The sequence below is a fragment of the Fukomys damarensis genome, unplaced genomic scaffold (assembly GCF_012274545.1).
Source record: "Fukomys damarensis isolate Sample0158 unplaced genomic scaffold, DMR_v1.0_HiC HiC_scaffold_33, whole genome shotgun sequence".
NCBI lineage: Eukaryota > Metazoa > Chordata > Mammalia > Rodentia > Bathyergidae > Fukomys > Fukomys damarensis.
The window spans coordinates 2,055,604-2,082,208 of NW_022900945.1; positions in this window are offsets into that span (position 1 = coordinate 2,055,604).

Sequence of the window (26,605 nt, forward strand, 5' to 3'; positions counted from 1 at the left end):
CCCAGCCTGGAGGAGGGAGTCAGGCACCACAGCAGCCTTTTCTTTATCCCACAGCACACTCTGGGCCATGACAGGAACGGGGCCCCGCACACGCGCCTGCCGGAGAGGAGCAGCCCTTCCTGGCCTCCCGTCACAGTCCCCACAACACCCTTCCTCCTGCCGCTCAGGACGGCTCCACACGGGCCAGACGGTCCCTGCCAGGTGCTGCTTCAGAGGCTGCACGAAGTCTGTTGCCTGACTGCTCTCCGGAGGCAGCTGGACAGGCCAGAGAGGGGATGCGCTCATCTGCGAAACTCTGGCTTCGTGATTTTATTCTTTCCTCCATGGGAGCCACATACATCGCACCTCCCCACCCAGATTCATTCGACGGGCCGGGCGCCTCGCTCCGTGTACGGTGCCTCCTCAGTGTGCACCTCGAGCCCCGTGACGACTCCTGAGTCCACACCCTGAGGCACCTCCACAACCATAGCAAATTTTCCCCAAAAAGGCTAAAGTGAGGTTTATGGCCAGAACTGGGACCAGACCTCTGAAGTCCTCCTGGGCTCCCCACCGGCACCCAAGTGGGTTTTTCCCTGAAAGCTGCTCAGCTCCTGGCTTCTCACCCAGTGCTCCAGGGCCATCCAAGCCCCAGCAGTGATGGCCTCGGGAAGGGGCCAGGTGGGCACCACAGAGCTTCCGGTTCCTGGGACCCAGGTGAGGTCAGAAGACTCAGAAGGCACAAATATATTTTAGTTTTTGTTTGCTTCAGTTTTTTGAGACAGGGTCTCACTATGTGGCCCAGATTGGCCTTAAACTCTGGTGATCTTCCTGCCTCAGCCTCCCGAGTAATGCAATTGCAGGTGTGTGCCACCATGCCCAACTAGTTCTATTTGGGGGGCACCCAAGATCAAACTCAAGACCTTGTGCTTGCCAGGCAGGCACGGTGCCACTGTGCTACATCCCTGGCTCAATGCCTGACTAGTTTTGAAAGTTAAAAACATGTTTGTTGTCTGAATCATCATGATGTAAATCCTAAACAACTTATGAGTAGATGAAAATAAATGACACTTTAAGGCCCACAGTTATCAAATGAGAGGTAAAACAGAAATTATTGAATTAATATTTTAAAAGCATAGATTCAAAAGTTATGAGCACGGCTCATAACTGCAAAAAAAGAAACAGAAGAATAAATTGCCAAAGGAGCAAGCCACCGACTCAAAACAAACACCTGTGTTGCCGAGGCTGCAGGAGTTGCAGGGATGCGTGATAACAGCTGGGTGACCCAGCCTTGCTCTCTACTGGCCCTGTCCTGTGTCCCCTGTGTGCACCAGGAAACTCACTGGGAGAAGAATGCCTGCAAAAACAACGTGTCTGGAAAACAACCAAGTTCTGTATTTCCAAACAGTGAGGACATGAAAGTGTGTCCCATCACCTATGGAGAAAACAAGGGTAAGAAGCTTCTAGTAGAGATGGAGTTTGAACTTCTGAATTTACAAGGCATTGAGACCAGGAGGCTTTGCCTAGCATTAGCAACACTAATGGTACAGAAAATGGAGCTCAGTTCTCCCTGCATATCTGTCCCGTATCAGGAAGGCCTCAGGCTCAGTGAATGATGACTAATACTCAAGTGATTCACACACAGTGCTGGGCTGTCCAAGTAAAGAAGAGAGAAATACAATAAAAAACTAAAATCAGAAATGCCTGGTGCGATGTCACACACCTGTGATCCCAGCAGTTAGAAGGATGGGGCGGGAGGATCAGTGCAAGTTGGAGGCCAGCCTGTGCTACATGGTGAGATCCTGTCTCAAAAAAAAAACAAAAACAAAAAGCCACTAAGATCAGAAATGAAGGGCCAGGAATTTAGCTCAGTAGTTCCAGCACCTGCCTTGTGAGTATAAGGACCCAAGTTTGATCTCTGGCACCAAAAAAAAAAAAAAAAAGAAATGAAGGTGGAGACATTAGTACTGACATTACAAAAATAAAAAGAATCATAAAAAGAATGTTAGGAACAATAAACTATACCCAGCAAATTAGATGTTTTCTACTCCTTTGAGGTCTTTTTCACTACCACATAAGAAGAGCCATTCCCAAACTGTTCCAAAAAACAGTAGGAATGTGTGTGTGTGTGTGTGTGTGTGTGTGTGTGTGTGTGTGTGTGAGAGAGAGAGAGAGAGAGAGAGAGACTGAGGGCAGAGTCCAGGACCTCCCACACACTAGCAAGTACTTTGCTATAACCCCTTAACCGAGCTATATCCCCAGCCCTTTTTAATTTTTTTAGAATTTAGAGACAAGGATTCATTAAGCTGCCCAGTCTGGACTTGAACTTGTAATCCTCCTGCCTTGTCCTCCTGAGTAACTGGGATTACAGGACTTGTCACCAAGTCCAGCCATCCTCCACATTCTATAAGATCAGCATTACCCCAGTAAAGCCAGATAAAGATATCCCAAGAAAAAACATAGAACAATATTCCCCATCAGTATAGATGCAAAACTCCTCCAATGGCCTATTAGCGATTGTACTCCTATCAGCATAAGGGGTATGGTTTAGATCTAGATATCCCCAGTCTCCCGTGCTCAGGGGCAGGCTTCGGAAGGTGACTAGACCAGAGGCACGTACTCAGCGGACTCAGGGGTCTCAGCGCTTGGTCTCTCCATAGAGGAGTGTGCTGTTAGGAGGTGGGGCCTGGTCGGAGGGTCACTGGGGCTGGTTGCGCTTTTAGAGTGGTCTCCCTCTCCATTCCTCTCTGCTCTCTGCTTGCCGCTCCCATGGTGTGAGCAGCTGTCCTCCTCCATGCCCTTCCACCATGGCTCCTGCCTTGGAGCCAGGGGGCCACGGACTGACCCCTCGGAACTGTAAGCCAAAGTCTGTCTCTTCCCTTCATCCGCGCAGGTCAGCTGTGTCGTCCCATAGCTGTCCCTGAGGGCCAGTTGGCTGACACATCGGGTGACTGAGGACGCTCCCTCTGTAGACGGCACGGTTTGTGGATTTCTCGGCCACCTCCCTGACACGCACAGAGGTGGGGAGTGTGCAAACATGACGGAGAGGACACCGAGGCAGGCTGAGGGCCGAGGAAGAATCCCAGAACTGCGGGCGGAGGACTCCGCCAACCCCGCCGCTCAGCTGAGGTCCACGCCAGCAAGGAGCAGCCCGGGAATGAAAATCGGCCAAGAAAGCGGAAAACCGACCAAGAGGTCGGAACGACACCGCGCCCAAGAATGGGGCTGAGGTGCGTGCGTCCTCGGGAGGAACCGGCGGAGTCCTGTAAACACAAGCGAGTCTCCCCGAAGCCAGACGGCTGGGACAGAGGCCCGGCTGCCCCAGGTCTTCCCCGCTGCCCTGAACACGGAGTCGGGAAGCTCTGGTGCCTGCGCGGTGAGGGTGCGGAGGCCGGCTGGGCGAGGGCTCCGGCCTCCCCGGGTCCCGGAGACCTATGCGTCCTCGGGAGGAACCGGCGGAGTCCTGTAAACACAAGCGAGTCTCCCCGAAGCCAGACGGCTGGGACAGAGGCCCGGCTGCCCCAGGTCTTCCCCGCTGCCCTGAACACGGAGTCGGGAAGCTCTGGTGCCTGCGCGGTGAGGGTGCGGAGGCCGGCTGGGCGAGGGCTCCGGCCTCCCCGGGTCCCGGAGACCTATAGATCAAACGAGGGCGCAAGGGCAGGGCGGGAAGGCCAGAGTCCTGCCCTCCTCCTGCCTGCTGATCCGAGGCTGGAGTCCCCGTCTGGCCTGGTCCTGCCCTGGCCCGAACGTGGCCCCTGGGCCGGCGGAGCTCCCCACAGAGGTGACCCTCGGCCACACCGACCACGCCTCACGGTGCTGTGGGTGTCGGGCGCTTCCAGCCCCGGAATCAGTAGAGGCGCATTTAAGGGGGGGGGGGCGTCCAGGGCTCAAGGGTGAGCCTGTTTACTCCGGCAGACAGAAACACGGAAGAACGCCATTCCCCTTCCTTTCATAAAAGAGAAGCCACCTGAAAAACAAGAAGAAAAAGTACAAATATTCCTTTCGATCCAGCAAATGTAGTCCCATGGAAATTTCATGTTCTCCTTACGTTTCTCACTGCGCTGCCAGTCTGTGGAAGCCAGCCCCAGGCCCCGAACTTGGGAATCCTTGCCTGCAGGATGAAAGACTAGGTGGGCTTTGGCCTGCGCCCGGCTCCCCCAGGCCGAGGTCCCTGCTGGCCACAAGACCTGATGCCGGCTACGCCTCCCTTTACCTTCCGAGGCTCAGCTCGCTCGGTGGTTGCTTTAGATTTAAGTAAGAAAAGAATGTTAATCTTCACCCTTTCTGTGAAAAAATTAACTTTTGGAACATTACATTTCTTCGGAGAGAGAATAATAAATTCCTGAATAAATTCCCTTTGTCATAACTCTATTTTGCAAAAAGTATAAGATTATTCCATAGTATTACCGGAATAAATCAGAGCTGTGTGTAATAGGGCTTCAAGTTTTAGTTTTCAGAGGAAGTATAGTAATAATTTTCAAATTAGAGACTAACGAAATCTTCCACTTTGTCAGCAACAGTGAAAATGTCTTATTTGTACTCTATGATATTGAAAGAAATGGATATTTTTCAAAACTGTGGCAAAACTTAGAAATTAAACAGTACCCTCTACGCCATGACACGTAAAAGTCCTTTAAAAAGTCAAGTAATATGGCTTGTTATTCGAGCCTGTTGGTGTCTAGGCTCATTAACACTAAAATATATAATTTAGAGACGCAGGTATATTATGCAATTAATTTTTTGATAATAAAATGTCATTCCATGAAGGAACCCAAGGCCAGAATCAGTAATCAAGGTGAACTGGACAGAAAAGTAGTAAGAAAACTGTAAGTAGTGATACAATTAACATTTTTGGAGTTGTGATGCTTTGGATCATTTTATCACATTTTTGGCCAGTTTAATTCTTTGTTTGTTTGTATGTTTTGTTTTGTTTTTTGAGACAGGGTCTCACTATGTAGTTGAGACTGACCTGGAACTCACTGTGTAGCCCAGGCTGGTCTCGAACTCACAGCGATCCTCCTGCCTCAGCCTCCCGAGTGCTGGGATTACAGGCCTGCGCCACCGTGCCTGGCCTTGGACAGTTTAAAACATCTTGGGAACAATATTAGATTGGATCATCTGAAAGTCTCCTTTCGGTAGGTTCAAAGGGTCACACTCCAACTATTTCAAATACTCCAAATGAACATCTCACAGATGCACACGCTCAGTGTCTCCCCTGCAGCAGGGTGGGAGCTTGGCGACCTGCCCTGGTCTGTGCGGTCATCACGGGGAATGGATCCTGTGCACAGAAGCACAAACCGATGGGGAAGCAGGGCCAACGCGACCAAGTCCAGCGTGGGGACCAGTGCGCGCGAACCCTGGGAAGAGGGCAGTCGGCCCTGCGGCCCTGCTGAGCTGTTAGCCTCGGAGGAACGACGGGACCAAGGCAGCGTCTGCGGAGAGGCGAGGTGTCCGCTCTCCGGGACAGGCCGGCTGTGGACAGGGGCTGAGCAGGGCGACCCAGGGCGGGTGTGAGTCTTCACCGCGCCACTCCACTGCTCCTACCTGGTCTGCTTATTCCACTCCGTGGCCTGAAGGGAAGGGGCCAGGAGACGGGCAGAGGGAGGAAGGGACAGAAGGGACTCGAGACAGGTCCCCTGCGCCCCGCCTCCTGCGATGAACGTGATCATTACTACTGCGGACACGGGCAGAGACAGACAAAAATTGAAGCGAAAGCATCACATCCTTGTCGCAGGCTCAGACTGGTGATGTGTCCATCACAGACGTTCATCCTTTCAGGCTGGGAAGCCCGAGGTCCAGAAGGGGCAGAGCCCTGTGTGGGGCAGGGAGGCCCCTGCCTGCCTCTGAGACCTCGCGCCTCATCCTCCAGGTTCCGAGGAAAGAGGGGCAGGCCTGGGTGAGAGTGCGAATCCCTTGGAGCGGTGCTCATGCTTTACTCCACCAGGCTGCCTCTTCACACGTCCCCAGGGTATGTGCAGGGTCACACAACACAGCTCCATCCTGGAAAACAAGACCGGCTCCCTGAGCCCCTTGCTGCTGCTGAGACCACAATTACAGACAGACAAAACACGTTCGCAATGGCTGTGTGTCCTATATGAATGTTCTAACAAGGAAAGTCACTGCAAAGCCATCAGTGCTGAAATCTCCAGCCAAATAGCACCGTTATCTCAATCAGATTTTTTAGAGGAAAACAAGCCCATGTAAACTGTTCGACTCACAAAATCTCACGAAGCCACTCTAAGCACTGTAGTGTGATGTGTTGGAACACCCTAATTCATCACATGCATAATGCTCGTGAATATCTTGTGGACGAAACTTCTCTGCTTCCTTTTACTGCTGTATTATAGTACTCTACACCTATTTCACACAGTTACTGTAAGGAGCCAGGCGTGGCACACACCTGTGATCCCAGCACTTGAGAGACTGAGGCAGGAGGATCTCCATGAGCTCGAGGCCAGCCTGGGCCACATAGTAAATTCAAGACCAGCCTGGGTTAAAGAGTGAGACTCTGTCAATGAATTATACAACAAAAGACTCTCAAGTAGAAAAGAGTTTATTCTATGTGAAAACATTGTAACAGTTCTACCTCTTTTTCCAAAGTAAAGAAAATCATTGAAAACTGGCTTAAAAACAATCAGGTTGAGGGCTGGAGATTTAGCTCAGTGGTGCCGCTGCCTGCCTCTCAAGCACAAGGACCCAAGTTTAATCCCCCCAGTACCAAACCAAACAAAACAAAACAAAAAAAACAGTCAGGTTGAAAAAATGTCCCCATATAATTTACAGGCAAAAGAAAATCTAATTTTGATATGTAATTAAATGATGGAAAATAAAAGCACTGTCTAAATGAGAATCTCAACTGCCAGAGTTCTATAGGCCAGATAATAATTTTAAATAATAGTTACACTGTTAATTGTTGAAATAATATGTAATAGTCTTCTTTCTCCTCAATCATTAAAACTCTATATAATATTCTCATAACACTCTGTCACCGTGACGGGTATTTTTCTAAGTCATGTATCACCGCGACGCCTCGTGTTTCTGCGTCTGCTGCTGTCAGCCCGTCGGCTTCAGAGCGAATCCCGGGCTAAAAACTTGACAAACTTGGAAATGTAGTTCACACGTTACTAAAAATAGCCCCTTTTTAATTTTTCCAACAAATTTAATATGGATATGACGATAGAAGTACATTAGGATAATAGAAATTCACCCTACATTAGTTTTTAATGAATCTGGGATTTCACAATTCTTTCATATTCCAAACTTTAATTAGTCTTCAGAAATAACTGTCGTCCCTGCGGGCGCGCCTAGTGCGGGTGCTGAGCACAGCACTTTCCTGGCCCCGCGCAGAGCCTGGCGCCCTCCCGCGGTCATCGCACTTGGCCCATTGCGCAGAGGGGGAAACTGAGGCGGGAGGGTGAGAAGGTTCCAGGGAAGAGCCAGGACTTGAAGATCTGATGTAAAGCTCGGGGCCTTGGCTTCCCAACATGGTGCACTCGAGCCATGATTTCGTAATAACCTGATTTTTCCAATAATCCACATCCACAGCGCGCAGTGATCGCGTCCTGGGTGGAGTCGGTGCGTGCAGCATGCAGGTAGCACGCCTCCGTCTCTTCTTTCTTCCCTTCTCTCTCCTCTCCCCGCTCCCTCCTCCAGCTCCCGACCTCCTCCCCACAGAGAAAGATCTGTCTCCGCACTTCCTATTACCTATCTTTAGTTTGCTCTACGATTTACTTAGACTTTGGGTTTCCCCGTGTAAGGGAAACCATGTGCGATTTAAGCTCGTGTGTCCGATTTATTTCACGTGACATCATGGTCACAGGTACACCCGTTTCCTGCGAACAGCTCAAGTCTGTCCTTCTCTGTGGCAGCGTGGCGCTCCATGGTGTGTGAACACCGACGCTGCTTTATTCATCTGTCTGCTGATGGACACAGGCCGCTTCCAAGGTACCCCCATCTGATGTAAAGAAAACGAAGTTCCAAACAGAGAGAAATGGAGAGTCGATCTAGTGGACATACAAAATTAGGTCAGATTCAAAAAACAAAAGATTACTGCTAATTGTTAGAGACAAGACAATGTAAACTACGTGAAGATTCTCAGAAATATATGTATGAAACAAGACAGACAAATGAGTTTTCCTTTTCAATAAATCAATGTTTAAACAATATTTTGAAGGTTACTGCAGAGAATGAGCCTTCTCAGAGCTTCTCGATTCACATATTTTTCCATCTAAAAGAAAAATTCAGAGCCAGTCATGATGGCTCACACCTGTGATATCACTCGGCATTTGGGAGTCTGAGGCAGGCGGGTCACAATTTTGATGGGAATGTGGACTACATAGCAAGATCCTGTCTCAAAAAACAAAAATTCGAGGTCTTTTAATCATCTTGTTTTTCCTACCTGGGTATGTTTTCACTAAATAATATACATAATTTTAAAGCATTTGATAACAATGAAATTCAAATATTTAGGAGGAAATGAACTATAAATTATTTAAGTTCCATATCATTTCTCCTTATGGGAAATTGAGTTATTTTCATACAACCAAAAAAATCCATGACACACAATTAAAAACCAGCAAACAACAGTCACATTTTATAAGGCAGCGATCACACCCGTGTGGTGCTAGTATAATTGGAGGACAGAAGACGCTCATTCCTTGGTAATTCCGCGTTTCCTCCTGTGGGTTTCAGGAGCTCATTAGATATTCCCTGGCCCGGTCTCCTAAGTAATTAGATTTTAACAGGATTTTCAGCAGATCTGAGCTTTCTCAGTGGGTGCCGCAAGCGGCCCCTCCAGCCACCCCAGCAGGGCGGATCTGCAGGCCACAGTTAATAGGACAATTACTAGCCTGCTCTAAATGAGTGGAGTTAATGCACTTAAGCTAAATGGCTCTGCTTGTGATTAAATATTAACATCTGCAAATACAAAATCATGCCATGCAATCAAATTTCGATGTGTTAATTTCCCCAAAGAAAGATTTCAATTGTTTACATAAATCCCTTTAAGTATTGTATATTAAACAGTTTTAGAGTAAACTAATAGAAAGTTGGAAACTGTTCTTCCCACTTAAGAGTCCTAAAGTACACTGGGTTTTATAGGAAATCATCTGTGGCTGTGATGGAGAAACTGAAACATTAGAGATGAATATATAAAATCAGAAGCTTCCAGGAAGAACAGAACTTGATCCCAGCGGGAAATCTGTGAGCTCTGCTACGGAGCTGGGAGTTGGGAACTTGGGCCGGGGAGTGGGGACTTCGCAGGACCGAGGAAGGGGAACAGAGGAAGAGAGCTCAGAACCCGGATGCAGGTCCCCCCACAGGCGAGGAAACTTCCAGAAGTTGGAAACAGAAGCCTCAGGAAGGACCTATGAAATCGAGTCTGGGGCTCACACTTTACACAAACTCTGGGGCAGGGAGCCTGGAAGTCACTTTTCCCCCCTGAAACAGGGTCTTAGAGCAGGCGTGGTGGCACATGGCTATAATCCTAGCACTTGGGAGGCTGAAGCAGGAGAATCACTGTGAGCTCAAGGCCAGCCTGGGATACATAGCAAGGCCCTGTCTCAAAAAATGGGAGGGGGGAGAAAGAAAGAAAGAAGGAAGGAAAGAAAAGAAAGGAAAGAAGGAAGGACAGAGAAAGAGAGGGGGCGGAGAGATATCTTGCTATGCATTCCAGGCCAGTCTTAACCTCAAAATCCTCCTGCCTCAGCCTCCCAAGTGCTGGGGCCTACCTCAAATCTGATTTTTATAAACCAAATCGTTTTTGTTTTTTATTTATTTTGTTTTTCCAATCCTGGAAATCAAACTCAGAACCTTATTACTAATAAGGCAAGTCTCCTATTACTGAGCTATGTTCCTGGGCCCCAAGTTTCATCAAAGTCCACAAAGACCAGGCATGGTGGTGCACGCTTTTAATCCCAGCACTGTGGGAAGCTGAGGCAGGGAGATCATAAATTCGAGCCCAGCATGGGCAACTTGACAACCTAGCAAGGTCTTGACTACAAATTTAAGAGGGCCCATGGATGTCACTCGGCAGGAAGGCCTTCAGGTTCAATCCCCAGTGCTCTTTTCCCACCCTCTCCTCGAAGGTATGAAACTGCAGGCCAAGCAGAATGTCAAGGCAGCTCGGGCTCTAACACTAGAGTCGCTCTCCAGTCCTCAGGCCGTTTGCTCCCTGTGAGCGCGCATGTGCAGACAGCGAGCCAGGCCGCGCGCATGTGCAGACAGCGAGCCAGGCCGTGCGCATGTGCACACGATGCACCACGCGCACGATTCTCTGGGAACGCTGGCCCCCTGCCCCGAAAGCACCCTTCACGCCGTAACCCTAGAGAAAGGCCAGAGAGGTGAGCTCCATTTATTTGCCAATATATTTTAAAATATGGGTTGTATCATTTATTGCTGCTTCCGAAATAAATGCAGAGAGCATATCACGGAGAGGCGTGTCAAAGGATTCGCTGGGAGGAGCTGCCCCGCGGGTAGACCACACAGCTGGCTCTGCCCTGGGCGCAGTCACTCGCACCCAAGTTGCCAAGGTCAGAATCCTTGACTCTCATCAACACAGGAGACCCTACTGGGTCGCTTCTCTCCAGGTCCACTCTGTGGGGCTCTTGGCCAGCTGGGACAGGCGTGCCTCTGCGGGCTCACGTTTTATTCCTCTAACTTCTTTAAAAATTGCCTTAAAAAACATCAAGATAAACTGAACTCTGAATTCTTGCTAGGGGCTGGGTTTGTTGTGAAGCCCAGTTGCTGAATTTGACATCATCAGGGAAATCCACATGCGCATTCACTCCGAGGAGAGGTGGACAGAGGGGAGGGGAGGGGAGGAAAGCCAGAGGATTAAGATGCAGTGTGTACCGTACCAACGCCCTATGATGAACACAGACATGCCCAGTAAAAACATCAAAGAAAGTGATCTAGCAAGTACTAAACGGTAACACCATCATGATTAAACTACATAGTTGCAAACCTAGAAACCTGCAGATGAATGCAGGTATGTGAGGAGTACGTGGATCTTTATTATACCATTTTATCTTTGTATAGAAATTTCACATAAGAATAAAATGTAAAAGTAGAGAACCACCCACCAAAACACCCACTTCATACCATTCTCTACCTCCAATTTTTCTTAAGGAAAAGTACCCCACATTCCTATCTGCCAACCAGAAATGCTCCGATAAAAAGGACTAAGATAGCTAAGTAATAAGGAAAGCCTGCTCTCGGGAACCATTAAGGTTAGGAAGCCAAGGAGCAGGGCTTTGACTCTGTCCTTATCAGGTACATCAGACAGAAACTCACTTCCAGGCAGGAAATGAGGGGAACCCCTGCCTGGGATACGCTGAGCTCACGGAGGGCTGAACAGCTCCTTCTACCTCACTACATTCAAATGCCAAAGCCCCACTGCCCCTGTGTTTCGGGACAGCACAGGGAGCTAACAGTTTACTGAGGTCGTGACGGTGGGGCCCCCTGGCCTTGAGGGAGTAGTGTCCTCAGAAGGGGTGACACTAAGCATCTGCCGTATCCACACATGCACCTGAGAAAAGGTTGGTGGGTCTCAGTGACCTGGGCTACCTGTGACCTGCACACCAGAAGGCCGCTCGGGAACTGACTGTGTTGGGCCCACTCTTGGGCCCCTAGCTCTGGAGCTGTGAGGAGGTAAAAGTTGCTATGAGCCCCCCCAAGTGTGGTACTTTGTTGTCGCTGCTGGAGCCACTGAGGCAGAGCTAAAGAGTTGAAACTTCTCCAGAAACCAGGCTCTTGATTCTCTATCTTGATCTGTATCCCTGTAATATAATGGCACACAGAACTACTGACAGATTGCTTACATTTCAAGCCATTTTTCCTGAACCTATAAGTATGGCTCTCCCAGAAGCTGTTGTCTCTTTAACTTTCCTCCAACAATGGAAGTGTTGCTGCCAATGATGGAATCCAGTAAATACCCTGACATGTACATTGTCAGAGGTCCTAACTTCCCAACCAAAAGACACTAGTGGACCAGATCAAAGGACACCATACAAGCAGGGCCTGGTGGTGCAACTCTAATCCCAGCACTCCAGAGGCTGAGGCAGGAGCATCACTGTGAATTTGAGGTCAGCTGAAACTACATAGTCAGAGCCTGTCTCAAAAAAACAAAATACAACTATCTACTGTCTACTGGAGAAACACCTTACCCAAAAGGAAGCTCATAGAATAAAAACAAAGGGAAAATGATACCTCATGCATCCAGAGCCCAAAAGCAAGCAGGAGTAGCTGTCTTATCTTCAGACACATCCAACTTCAAGCCAAGTCCGGTCATAAGACTCAAAGATGGTCACTGCATGCTGGTGAAGGGAAAAATTCAATAGGAAGAGATAAAAATCATAGATCTGTGCACTGACTATTGGTACATGGAACAGATGGACACCAATACAGTCCACGTGGGGGGACTCCAAAGCCTCATTCAAGGCCAGGGATTTAGCTCATCGGCTTGGTGGCCTGCCTTGCAAGCGCAAGGACCCGAGTTCAATCCCCGGTACCAAAAACAAAACAAAACAAAACAAAACAAAAACACCTCATTCATAATTAGGGCAACCAGACAAAAATTGACAAAGAAACGTTAGAGTTAAACCACACGATAGAACAAGTGGACTTAACAGATCTCTACTATATCTTAGGTCATAAAGCATGCTTAAATAACTATAAAACAATTGGAATAAATCACTGCATACTCTCATATCATAGTGGAATGATGCTAGAAATCAACAGTAAAAGAAATTACGCAAATACATGGAAATTAAACAATATATTAATAAATATTCAGTGGGTTACCGAAATCACAGAGGAAATAAAAAGTTCCTAGAATCAAATGACAATGGAAGCAGAACATACCAAACATCTGGGACACTAGGAAAGCAGTTCTAAGCAGGAAGTTAACAGCTGTGAATGCTCACATTAAAAGAACAGAATGATCCCAAATAAGTGACCTCATGATGCTTTTCAAGGTCCTAGAAAGACAAGAGCAAGGCAAATCTTAATAGAGGGTAGGAAATTACAAAAAGCACAGCAGAAATTAATGAAAATGAGACTGAAAAAATACAAAGGACCAATTAAAGATTTTTAGGGTTTTTTTTTTTTTTTTGATAGAACACAAATCCTTAACCAAACAAAAAAAAAAGGAAAGAGCCAGGGATTTAGCTTAGTGGTTCCAGCACCTGCCTCACAAGCACAAGGACCGGAGTTTGATCCCCAGTACCAAGGAAAGAAAAACCCATACCAGTGCAATTGAAAATGAAAAAGGAGAAAGCAACACTGCCAAAACATAGAAGATTATAATAAACTACTTTGGAAATTCATTTTTCAATAAATTGGTGAACCTAGAAGAAATAAAGAAATTCGTATGCACATATGAATTACTAAAATTGAACCAAGAAGATATAAAACCTCTGACTAGGGGCAAGGAATTTAGCTCAGTGGTGCTGTTTCCTGCCTCCCAAGCACAAGGGCCTGAGTTCGATTCCCAGTACAAAAACAAAACAACCTCTAACTAGGCCAACAACAGGCAATGAAATAGAGGCAGTAATAAAAACCCTACCAACAAAGAAAAACCAAGAACCTGATGGGTTCACCACAGAATTCTACCAAAACTTCAGGGAATTCAAACTCTTCAAAAAAACGACAAGGGAGGAGGCACTGCCAAAGTCATTTCTGAAAGTTAGCATTACCCTGATTCCAAAACCAAGCAAGGGTTTAAGAAAAAAGAGAACAACAGGCCAGTTCCTTTAATGAACATAGATACAAAAGCCTCAAGAAGATACTGACAAACAGAATTCAACAAATCATCAAAAAGATCAAGCATCATGATTAAGTAGCCTTCATCCCAGAGATGCAAGGATGGATCAATCTACAAAAATCAGAAAATGTAACCCATCACATAAACAGAACCAAGGGGGAAAAAACTACACAATTATCCCCATCAACTCAGAAAAACCCTTTGACAAAACTCAGCATCCTTTCATGTTTAAAAAAAAAAAAACCGACAAAAACAAGCATATCTCAAACTGAGAAAAGCCATTTAAGACAAACCCACTGCCATTATCACACTAAATGGGGAAAAACTAAAGCTTCTCCTCTAAAATGACGAACAAGACAAGGGTGACTGCTACCACCACTCCTGCTCAATACAGTGCTCAAAACTTTAAAGCAATCAGGCAAGAGAAAGAAGTAAAAAGGATATGTATAGGAAAGGAAGAAGTCCAATTATCCTTATTTTCAGGTGTCACAATCCTTACACAGAAGACACAAAAAATTAGAACTATTAAATAAATTCAGCAAAGTAGGATGCAAAATCAACACACAAAAATCAATAGTATTGGGGGTGAAGGGAGGGCAGGGACAAGGGGAAAAAATGAGAACCAAGACCTGTCCTGTAAAGGTACAAGATCCCAATAATGAATGTAACTGTACTGTATACCTAAAATGTACCAATAAACTCAATTTTAAAAAATTAGTAGTATTCCTGTACACTAACAATGAACCCACCAAGAAAGAAGTTAGGAAAATAGTTCCATTTACAACAGCTTTTTTAAAAACTGAAATACTAGGCCGGGGATTTAGCTCAGTGGTTCCAGTACTGCCTCGCAAGCTCAAGGACTCGAGTTCGATCCCCGGTTCCAGAAGAAAAAAAAATGTCCATACTACCAAAAATAACATATAAATTTAATGTAATCCCCATTAAAATATCATTATCTTTTCTCACAGAACTAGAAGAAATAATTTTACAATTTATACAGAAATTGGAGCAATGGAGAATAGCTAACGGTTGGGCAGCAAGAGCAAGGCAGGAGGCATCATAATCTCAGATTTCAAGTTGCACTACAAAGCCACAGTGGTCAAAACAGCATGGCACTGCACAAAAAAGATATATTGATCAGTGGAATAGCATGGAAGATGTAGGAGCAACCCCAAGCACCTACCACCAGCTGATTTTTTACCAGGGGTCCAATAATATACACTGGAGCAAAGACGGCCTCTTTACTCAAAGGTGCTTATACACATGCAGAAAAATGAATCTAGACTCCTATCTCTCACCCTGTACTAAAATGAAATGGATTAAAGACACATTAAAACAAACACTGAATATTCTAGAAAATAAATTGGTAAAACTTTTGAAGACATAGGGGTAGTAGAGGACTTTCTGAACAGAACCCTAGTGGCATAAGAAATATTACTGGGAATCAACAAATGTAATTGTATTAAATTTAAAAACTTCACAGCCAAAGAAACAACCAACAGAGTAAAGAGACAGCCTACAGAATGGGAAAAATTTTTTCCAGCTATTCTTCCAGTAGAGGACTAATACCTCGAATATATAAAGAACTCAAAAATTAGACCCCCCCCAAGTAATAGACCTAATTTAAAAATGAGCAACTCAAATGTATATGATAGAAATGTCTCAGAATAAGATCTACAAATGGCCAATAAGAACATGAAAAAGCGTTCAGCCTTTTTGGCTTTAGAGAAATGCAAATGAAAACAACACCGAGATCCCATCATACTCCAGAAGGAACGGCCGTCACCAAGTACTCAAAAATCTACAATGCTGGTGAGACTGAAGGGACAAAGGAGCCTTTTGTATTGTGGATGGAAATGTAAGCTAGTGCAACCACTGTGGAAATCAGTGTAGAGAGTCCTTAGGAAACTAAAGATAGAAATTTCATTTGACCCAGCTGTACTTCTGAGTATCTTCCCAAAAGAGTCAAAGACATCTGTTAGAGGGATCCATTGATACCCACGTTTATAGCAACAAAACTCACAATAACTAAATCTTGGAAGCAGCCTACATGTCCATTGACAGATGAAGGGATAAGGAAAATGTGGTATTGATACTGCGCGCACTGCAGACCCCTGTGCTGGGAAGCCGGGACCTGTGCTTCCTGAGCCTTGGGCCAGGATTCTTCTAGACACCCGCCCGGCTCCTGGCTCCGGCAGGCGGGGTCCTCGCATCTCCACAGCAAGAGGAAGGCCTGAGGGTCACGCTCTTGGCCTTTCTGGAGTTACTCGGGAAGAGGAAAAGAGAGGTGTTATTCTGCACCAGTCCCAGCCAACCCACAGAGCCAATCTCTCTTCATGATTGTGCCCTGGCGGGGTGGAAGAGCCGGGAGTAAACAAACACGGGTTTAATGGGTGGAATTATCCTTGCAACCAAAGCAGTCAGTGTTTCTTGAAGGAGAAAAAAGTAGAAAGGGAAGATGTAGCATCTGTACCCAGCTCTAGGGAAAGCCTATCTCTGCCGTGTACATGAGAGGAATTGTGCAAGAACGCTCACCCGTGTGAAAATATTAGCACTGTACGCCTGCCAAGGTCGGCAAGACCCGATGACCCGCTGAGAAATCGTCTGTGGCCTCCGGGGAGACAAAGACCCCTCCCTGCGTCTGAGCGGCCGCGCTGAGTTATGGACGCGATGTGGACGTCCGGCCGAATCCTTTACAGCGGGCCCAGCGCAGGCGGAGCGGCCCGGAACCACGCGGCACCATTCACAACACGCATTTAAACAGCACCAGTTAGCTCATTAAATCCAGTCATTTACAGTAAATCAAAGTCATCACAGGAACTGCAGAGTACACAGTTGTTTGTTTGAATAGTTAAGCTAGGGAAGTCAATTTCTTTCTGAAGGTCAAGGACAGACTTGTTTCCATTCTCGGTTATAAAAAAGATACAGCTGGTGTCAAAAGATGATTTAATGTCGTTTCAGAATGATGAGCCCTCCTCTCTCGCTCTCTCTCTGCCAGGGTGAAATGCAAGTCTCTTCGGGAGCATCCGCGCTGCTCACAGAGGTAGGCAGATTTCCAAGGCCTCGCGCTCCCCAGCCGGCTGCCCGCCCTCACGGTGTGGCTTCCAGCGCTTGTCTGTCCGCGTTTTACCCCACCCGGAAGCCTGTGTGGGCGGCACTCAGCCGCCCAGTTCACAGCGCAGTGTTTGTTGGTTGCAAACTCCTTGGTCTTTCGAGTATTTATTTTTATCCCTCATGGCGGGTGAGTCACAGTGCTCCACACAGCAGGTGTGTTGGTGTAAACACCTCATCTTTGGAGTGTGTCACAGGCACACAACATGAGTATATTATACTTTCAGTCATCTTAAGATAAACCAGTGCCTACAGCAGACAGGGCAGAGGGAGAGGAGAGATCTCAGGATTCCCAGCTCCTCAGCCCAATCCCGCCTGCTTGCTGGCAGGCCGGTGCCAGGCATGTGGTGATCTCTTCGGCAGTCACACCTCCTCCCCTGGGTCCTTCTCCTAACTTGTGCCCAAGAAACTCAGCCATGATCCAGGGGAGGGAAGAGCTGAACTCCAGGCCGGTTGCTTTATTTGTTTTTTCAGACAGGGTCTCACTATGCAGCCAGGCTGGCCTCAAACTCCTGTCGGTCCTCCTGCCTCTGCCACCCGAGTGCTGGGATCACAGGAGTGTACATCCACACCCAGCTTTCGCCCAGCCGCTTTGAGATGGTTGCTGACCTTCTGGGCACCTCGCCCAGACCCAGGGTGACTGCAGGGACACAGATTCCCCCACCCTTGAGTGTCCCTGCAGCCCAAGGACTGTGATGAGAGGTCCAGGTTGGGCCCAGTGCTTGCAGTGGGCATGGCATCCTCAGGTGTCCAGAGAGCGTCCCGAGCCTGGGCAGCAGCAGTGCCAGGGGAGACCCTTGCCTGCACGGTGCGCCCTCGAGGAGCCCAGGTCACCATACTCAGTGCAGTGCGAGGCAGGTGCAGCATCACTGAGACAAATCCCCAGCCTGGAAAACAACTTCAAGTCACTGTTCCTGTCCCTACCTAAGCATTTCTGGGCTGAGGCTTCTGCATGCGGACCGCGTAAGACAGAGAGAGACGGAGACACAGACTGAGACCGACAAAGGGAGACAGAAAGGGACAGAGGAAGAGGGAGGCCGTGTCCTGCCCTCCAGGAACCCTGACCACCAGCAGGCTGTGCTGCACGTGTGCATGTGTGTGCGTGTGCGTGAGCACTCTGCCTCGCACGCTCAGGGCCATGTCCCCTCATCCTGCCCATCCTGCCTCCCTCGCACCTCCAGGGGCCCCTGATCTGGGGCCCAAGCCCCCCCTTGGCGGGAGATGCAATGACCCCAGCCTCTCCTGTCGCAGGCACTGTGTCCTCCTCACCACCCAGGAGACTCCTGAGAGGAGTAGGCATGGCCGAGCTGCCGGCCCCTCCCTAGTGTTGTGGCAAAGCCTAGCAGCTCAGTTCTGTAGCCAAGCGCCACAGCTCTGAGGCACAGCCGAGTGTTACAGCTCAGTTTTGCAGCTCTGGGTAGCAACTATCACGGTTTGAAGACTCAAGGATCTGATGGTCACTTGAAGAGGTAGGAAAAAAATCCTTTTTGCCAGGGGGCTCTGAGATCATACTCAGGGTCTGAGCACTTCACCAGAAACGGAAGCCTCCCTATATGGGGGTGGGTCTAGGAGTAGCTGAGCATGCGCACTGAGGCAGGGGGCGGGGCTACAGAACATTCCTGAACGGTTCCACAGTTCAGAAGCTACAGAACATTTGTGGAAAAAATCATGGAGGCCAGGCAGGGCCTTCCTGACTATGTATTATTGCTGTATCACCAGGACATGTCACCAGTGGACCCAAGGGAGCACGGCCCAGGGAAACTGGCAGATCGAGGCAGGGCAGGCGTGGTGACCTGGACTTGGGGTCCCCTCAGCCAGCCTCTGCTGAGCTCCCACTATGAGAGCAGCAGAGCAAAGCCTCGATGAGCACAGGGCACACAGGTGAACGTGATGTCACCAAGATGTCAGTGACAAGGTCCGGGGGGTGCTGTTTGCACTGCGACCTCACGGGGTCCCAGGGCCTAAGGTTGCTGGTCTTCTGCTTGCTTTCTGGGGGAAAATGAGAGTGGTTACACACCCTGCCCTTTGCACGACTGTGCCCAGAGCAATGCCGACCTAAGCCCTGCGACATCCAGACTGTGTATGTGTCCTTCTCACCAGCACATGAAAGATAGCACACTCAACAGACCTGGGAGGCTGAGGCAGGAGGATCATTGTAAGTTCATAGCCAGTCTGGGCTCCACAATGAGTACAAACCCAGCCTGAACTACATGGCAAGATCTCTCCAAAACTAAATTTAAAAGATTTTTATGCCCAGACAGAGCCCACAGTGCAGGGCTGGCCTCTCTCTGACACTGAGCACCCGGAGGTCTTCGCCAGTCGTTCCATTTCTCCGAGCTTCCGTTTCTCCAAGCACTGGACTAAGCTGCAGTGTCCGCGTTTCCCGAGCTGTAGCCGGTGGAGTCCTTGGGGTCTGGACTCAGGCGTGGTGGGTGAAGTGGGAGCCCCCGCTGTCTGGGAAACCTGGGGTTCTCTACCCGCCCCGAGCATCGCTCCGCAAACGTGGCCGGCTTATTCTGGTCACGACCGGCATCTGGCCACCCCGTCCAGCAGCCACCTGTCGTGTCCAGTAGGGAGCCACTGTACTGTCATCGCCCGGATATGCGGGTGCCTGGCCACCTGCCCTCTCTCAGGTGATGAGGACTGAGGGAGCCAGAGCTGGGCCACGGCATCCACAACAATTCACATGGACCTGGAGACCTGAGGAAAGCGTGACACGCACAGCCCACCCTGCCCACGGGCTCCTGGGCACCTGGGCACGGCCGGGCAGACAGAGGGTGGGGGGATGATAGGAGATGAAGGATGGATGGATGGCGCTGGGCAGGTGGATGACCGATGGTGGCTGGTGATAGGCAGAGAGAGAGAGAGAGAGAGAGACAATGTCATAACACTGAGTCCTCTAGCAGCCTGGTCCAGCGAGAAAGCATCCAAGCCCCACAGCCCCGCAGCCCGCAGTAGAGGCAGGCGTGTTGCTGCCTGCAGTGACGGTGGAGGTGTTACTTCGTTTCTGATTGTAAAACTTTTTTACGGAGCTCAGTGGGGGAGCATTTTCCCAGAGTGTGCAAGGCTCCATCCCCACGTGTACATGCACACACACACTCATGCTCAATCCTGCCATGAAAACCCTAAAGAAAGGGCGAAGAGAGCACACTATGGTGACCTATGGCAGTGACAGCTAACCTTCCCGAGCTTTCCATGGTAACGAACAGCCTGGTGCGACACGCGTGTCCGAGGTTCGCCACCACTGGCCCAGCCATCACCGGGTGACTGTGAAGACGCAGCATTTCCTGTGCCCGTCCTGGCTCCTCCCCACTCAGCAGGCTCAGTGAGAGCTGAAGAGGACAAGAGGACGGCACAGGGAAACTGAGTCAGACCACCACAGCCCTGGCCAGCCAGCTGGTCTCACTTTTCTTTCTTGCTTGCTTTCTGTCTGCCTGCCTGCCTGCCTGTCTGTCTGTCTTTCTTCGGTTTTTATTCATTACTTTTTTTCTTTCCTATACCAGGAATCAAACTCAGGACCTTGCACTTGCCAGGCAGGCACAGCACCACTGAGCAAAATCTCCAGCCCTACTGTTTTTAAATTTTATGAAAAAAAAATCAAAATTTCATAACCAGATAATAAGAATAACAATAGTACACTGCACCATTCACTTCAAAGTAGTTACTCAGTATGAGACATAAACCACAAAGACTCTTGCAAAGAAGAAATAAATAGATACTAATGAAACTAAGATAAACTATCAGCATGAGTGAAACAAACTAGTATACGTACTGAAATAAAGCAGCAGTATGTCACTTCGGGAAGTATCTGAACTTCTCCCCACTTCCTCTTTATCTTTTTCTATTTTGCTCTTTATTTGTGTAATTCTTCCCTACGGATGTTTCGGGTTAGCAGTCCTGTCCAGGTCGATCTAATTCTGCTTCACTGAGCAAAGTTTCCTAGGAAAATGCTGCTCTTGGCCCATGCAGGAGTCACCTCTCAGCAGGAACTTCGGCGATAGCTGGTCCTCTCCCCAGGCCTCCTGCCCCCAACACTGCAACCAAACTGCAGGCACCACAGCTCTGTCCATGGAAAATGAAGACCTCTGGAGGATCTGGAAGGTTTTTCAAAAACATAAATCTTCATACAAGTGGAACATTATATAAAATACAGAAATAACAATTGATAGCACAGAAACTTTATGTCTTCAAGCTTCTAATTTCTTGGTTTGTTTTTGTTTTTGTTTGCGACAGGGTCCTGCTCTATCACCGAGGCTGGCCTTGAACTCATGGTGATCCTCCTGCCTCAGCCTCCTGAATGCTGGGATCACAGGTGCGCACTACCACACCCAGCCCCGGGCTTCTAATTTCTAATACTTGTATCTTAGTGGAGGAGAGAATAAAAGATGGCCTTCAGGACTCTGAAGTTCGACATTGGAGCCTGTCCCGCTCCTCAGCCACTGTCCAGCCTGGGCCACTGCTGCAGGTGCTCGGGCTTCTCTCCTGCTTGGCAGTGAGCTGAAGACACGCATCCTGGTCAGGCGCGGACAGCCTCGTCCATCTCTGGTGAAAGGGGCTTGTTCATGCTACTGACATTTCCACCCTGCTGGGGCTTCAAAACGGATATATGATCAATAGGAATCTTCAGGTTCCAACTGACAAAACCCATCTCAAAGCAGCAACTTAGACCTTGCCTCAAAGTCAAAAAAATACACAGGGGCTGGGGATGCAGCTCAGTGCAGAGGCCCTGAGTTCAATCCCCAGTACTGCAAAACAAAGGACAAAGACAAGATAGTTCAAAAAAATATCCTTTCATTGATTTTTTTTTTTTTTTTTTTGAGAAAGGGTGTCCCTATATAGCTCAGTCTGGGCTCAAAATTGGAGAGATGCTCCTGCCTCAGCTTCCTGAGTGCTGGGATTACAGGCACCATGTCTGGCCTGGTTGTTTATTAACATGTCTCACAATTCATATTGTCATTCCTCAAGGGGGCCAAGATCTTTCTGTATGTACTGAAGAAATTTATGAAAGTATTGAGAACACAGAAGTTACTGAAATTTCGTTATGAAACTCCACACGTTTCAAAAGGCATACAAACTTAAGCAGCAGCCCTCTGTTTACGCTGCCCTGACAAGTTGTGGGCCACAAGACGGGTTTGCTACTGGCTTGTGATGGTCAGCCCAGCCCACCCAGGATGCTGCCGCTGTCAATGGCCCGGCCAGGCCCTGCCATATGGTGGCCACCATTCATTACACAATGCATATGGTACAGCCCTGCAGGGCTGCGACCACCCTGGCTCACGGCTCAGCAGATTTATGGAGTTTAGATCTGGGGGAACAAGGAAAGGTGAACACACATGGTTGCCATCATGCTGGCATTTCAGCATCAGGAAAGAACGCAAAACTGAGGCAAGATTTGCCATTGACAAGGGAATTCATGACAAAGAACTGTAGCAGACACCATCTGAAAAGAAGACGCCTATGGAGCTGGGTGTGTGGCCCACGCCTGTGATCCCAGCACTCAGGAGGCTGAGGCAGGAGGATCGAGAGCTCAAGCCCAGCTTGGGCTACATTTTGAGAACTTTTTAAAAATGCCTATATACATGTATATTTAATCATATGTATGTAGGCAGATATGTATGCTAAGATTCACTTAAGATTGAACTGTCTGTTAAATCTATTCCTAAAGCATGACCAGCTGGGACCTCTGCTTTCAAGCATAGCTCTCCTAAACTAGGCATGGTGCTGCACTCAGGAGGCTGAGGCAGGAGGATCACTAAGTTCAAGGCCAGCTTGGACTGCATAGCAAGACCCTGTTGCATAGCAAAAAACCCAAAACAAACCCTAAAGAGTAGCTCCCTGGATGTGCTCTCCACATTAGGTAGGTGAGGTTTTGTTTGCATAAAGGAACTTGAGCTTTACAAGTCAGACTGTCTCTACATTTGGTCAGATGCTAGTCTGTGTCTAGCTGTCCTCCCTCAAAGCTTCCTGTGGTCACAGCTGGGGCTTTCAATGGTGGCTGGTCTAGCGTGTGAGGTGCTGGGATCAAGAATATGATGCTGGGACTGAGTCACAGTGCCATGCCAGGACCAGGGGTATGATAGATACAGGGCCAGGGAGAGGGTCGCTGCTTGTCGCTTGCTTGCTGCTTGCTGCCCCTCTGCCAGGCCGCCCTGCCTCGGAGCCAGACGACCGTGGACTGAACCCTCTAAGAACTGGGAGCAGCATCATCCTCTCCTCCTTTGACTTTGGGCACTCAGTGTTTTATCTCAGCGTGGAGGAAAGTAATCGGGACACCAGTTTCCCATCCCTCCCTGCTGGGCATGCTGTTCCTGGTTTGCCTGAGTTCTGACCGTTCCGGGACATTTTAGGTGAATCGAGGTTCTTCCCTCCATCATTACAAGTCCAGATCTCTGCTTTCAAGAAAAGAAGTCCCCACCCACGTCTCCCAGCGCGGTCTCCTGCCACATCCTGAGTGAGGGACAGGAGAAGGTGCCCGGGCTTGGAGCTTCACACTCCTGGCACAGGGTTTTCTCTGCAAACCTGGGGCCAAGGCCTCAGACCCAGGGAAACAGATTGAAGGGTGTCTCAGCACCCAAGCTGGACCCCAACAAGAGCATCTTGAAGAACCGCAGACTCACAGAGGAAAATCAAGTACTCGGCAAAACTGGAAGGGGAACAATGCATCCAGCACTACACCCTGCCGAGTGCTGCTGGCCCTCGTGTTCCTCAGGGAACAGAGGGGTTGCTCCTGCCCAGCCAGTGCAGCAGGTCTCCCAGGCCCTCCATGGGCTCCGGGAGCACTGTGAGACACAGGCCTCGAAAAGGCTTTTCCATCTAAATTCCACTGAGGAGATCTTGCATATGGTTTCATATTTCAGCTCGGTGATGGCCATCGCATTAATTAAACTTCGCAGCAACCGCGGAGACACAGCACGCAGATAGCCAGGCATGGAGCCCAGACCCGCCCTCTCTTCTGGCGCCGTCTTCCTCTTGCACACAGGTGAGTGGCCAGGCAGCAACTCTGCCTTCCAGGCCCTGAGTGATCAGTGGGGCTCCTGTTTGGAAGCAGAAAAAATGCACAAAATCAAATTGCCCCATAAAAGAGTCGTTTTTGGTTTTTTGAGATAGTCTCACTGTGTGGTGCAGGCTGACCTTGAACTCTGGGCAATCCCCCCTGCCTCAGCCTCCTGAGAGCTGGGCTCACGGGCGTGGCCCCACATCCAGATCTACCAGGGGTATTTTTAAAACCGGAGAGCAACACAGTCCCCAAGGGTACGAACGCCCGTGGTGACCACAGCCCTCCCGCTGTGATCTCTTTCAGGCCGCTCTGGCCCCTTCCCCCGGGACTCGGAGGAAGGGCTGGCTTCGTCTCCATGTGGGTCCCCCGCGGTAGGGTCACCCACGCCGAGACAGTGGCCTCCTCACCCCAAGCCGCACAGTGGCTGCCGGACACAGAAGTCACCTCCGCCCAATCTACAGGCACGCGCCTGACTTCCCGGCACGCGGGAGGCTGAGGCTGCAGGGTGCCACGGGTTCAGGGCCAGCCTGAACGACACAGACAGACCCTGTCTCGTGGAAACAAAGTAAACAAACTATAAGATAGAACGGGGGTCGTCGTTAACAGGTGAAGTACCAGCCACGGAGCGCTGGCTTGGTAAATGGCGGCAGCGGTTCCTAAATTATTCTTTCTCCGGCGCCACCGGGTCCTCTGCTAGTGGGCGCGGCTGCGCTCCAGCGCTGCTCCGGCTCCCTCTGTGTGGGTCCCTCCGGGAGTGGACACGGCCTCGGGTACAAACCCTCGCGCGTGGACGCACGGCCGTGGGCCCAGCAACCCCCACGCGAGGCTGTGTCAACCGCAGGGGCTGTGCAAGTGACTCCCGTGTCACGTCCGTGTGACACGCAGGAGGCGCTCGGCAAACACTCTGCTGGATGCATTTACCTCTCACCCTGGCTCTTGGACCGGCAGCTGCACACGCACAGAAAAACAAGTGCGTTTAAAATGTTCCCTCGTGAGGAGAGTGACCCGATGCGTCTTATTACAAGTGATGCTTTGTCACCGTAGCAATAAATAAATAAAATATCAGGAAGAAAATATCTGAGCCACGTGGGAAACACGTAGACACGCCAAGGCGCTGTCACACTTGTGACAGATGTTAGAATTTTGCAAGGAAATGGACGCCCTCGGTGTCAAATCTGACGTCACGTCGGGGCTGCCTGGCCGCCGGGGTCCTCACTTCTCACCAGAGGCTTCCAGAACATCCACTCCGGGCTGCCGGGCCGTGCAGCCTCCTGGGCAGATCTCCCAGCTTCCTTCCTCAGCCTGGCTGGGAGACTTCAGCTCTGAATTGTAATGTTTCATTATCATAATTGTGTTCTGTGATAATCCGGATAGATTAAAATTTCTCTACAAAACAAATGCTTAATAAAGGGCTAAACCTGAGGAATAAATCAGCAGGCGGTCATGCCCAGACCTACTCCTGACTGCCTTTGTCACAGTGTCATCCACGACCCTGTGCTGGCTACAGATTGGAGCGATTAGTGACCTTATTTCTTAGGAAGAGCTGCTTGCTCTCGGATATTAATACAGATCTCGCTCAATTAAAATTTGCTCACACTCAGCAAAAATAATTTCTGCGCTGTAATGAAATAATGAAATAATTATATGCAAGGGAGGACTTGTGATCTTTTTAATTATTCTATTCTTCAGCTTTAAAAGGGCTATTTGAAAACGTACTCTGATAATTGATTGCTATAAATCAGTCAAACTCATTCGAAGGATCATAAATATTCTAACTTTTAAAAGACAAAGAAATGCTAAATATTCAGCGGAATGCGTCAATATTCAGAAAATTTAATCTTGGGGGGCGATCAAGACTGCTCTTCGGAAAATAAAAAAGTAAATTTGTTGTCCCGTGAAAAATGAAAGATCTTGAATGTCAGTAGCAGAGATGGAATTAACAAGGGATCTTTTTATTGTTCTTTAAGGTCATTAGGCTGTGAATTCTGTAATTATGGAAATCGCCCGTCCTCTTCTGCGGGAAAGTTTGCCGCCATCCATAAGGCAGCACTGCTCCTCCGCCTCTCCCGTGGGAAAGTTAGGTCTGAGCTGCAAGTGTGCCGCAGAATTGAATTAAGCCAAGAGATTTCATTAGTATTTATAGCCAGAAGGCATCTGCAAAAGTACAGGGCAGAGAAGTTATGGGAGCCAGAGTGAGAAGGAGATGATCTTCCAGGACAAAGGCGACCCTGAGGCAAGCGGCCGCCCGGCGGGTGTCTGGCTTTGCGGTCCTGGCGTTGTGGAAGATTAGAGAGCAACGTGAAATTAACCTAACTCTGAGGGACCCGCTAGAGAATTTTCATAATCCCGCCCGCTTGTAAGCTCAGGAGCGCAGTTAATGAGCAAAAGCGGTCTGTGATTTCCAACAGAGCGGGGACCCTGCAGAAGAGCTGGTGGTTTCCCCGAAGTCTTAGTAACATTTCAGGTCCTCTACCTCCTCGTTTTACTGCAGATTCTTAAGCCATATATCTCACCTTGAAGGTGCAGGGAACTGTGCTTTATTTTTTCAGTATGATTATAACGAGTTTAATGATAGCAAAACTGATAAGAAAATCTGATATTAACACTTTAAAGGAAATATTTCATATAATTTTTTTTCTGGTATCTTGTGTTTGCCAGGTAGGTGCGACGCCACTGAGCTAAAGCCTGGGCCCTTTCCCATAATATTTTCACCACTAAAGCTCCAGAAAGAAAACTTCTCCATTTTAAAATCTAAAGAT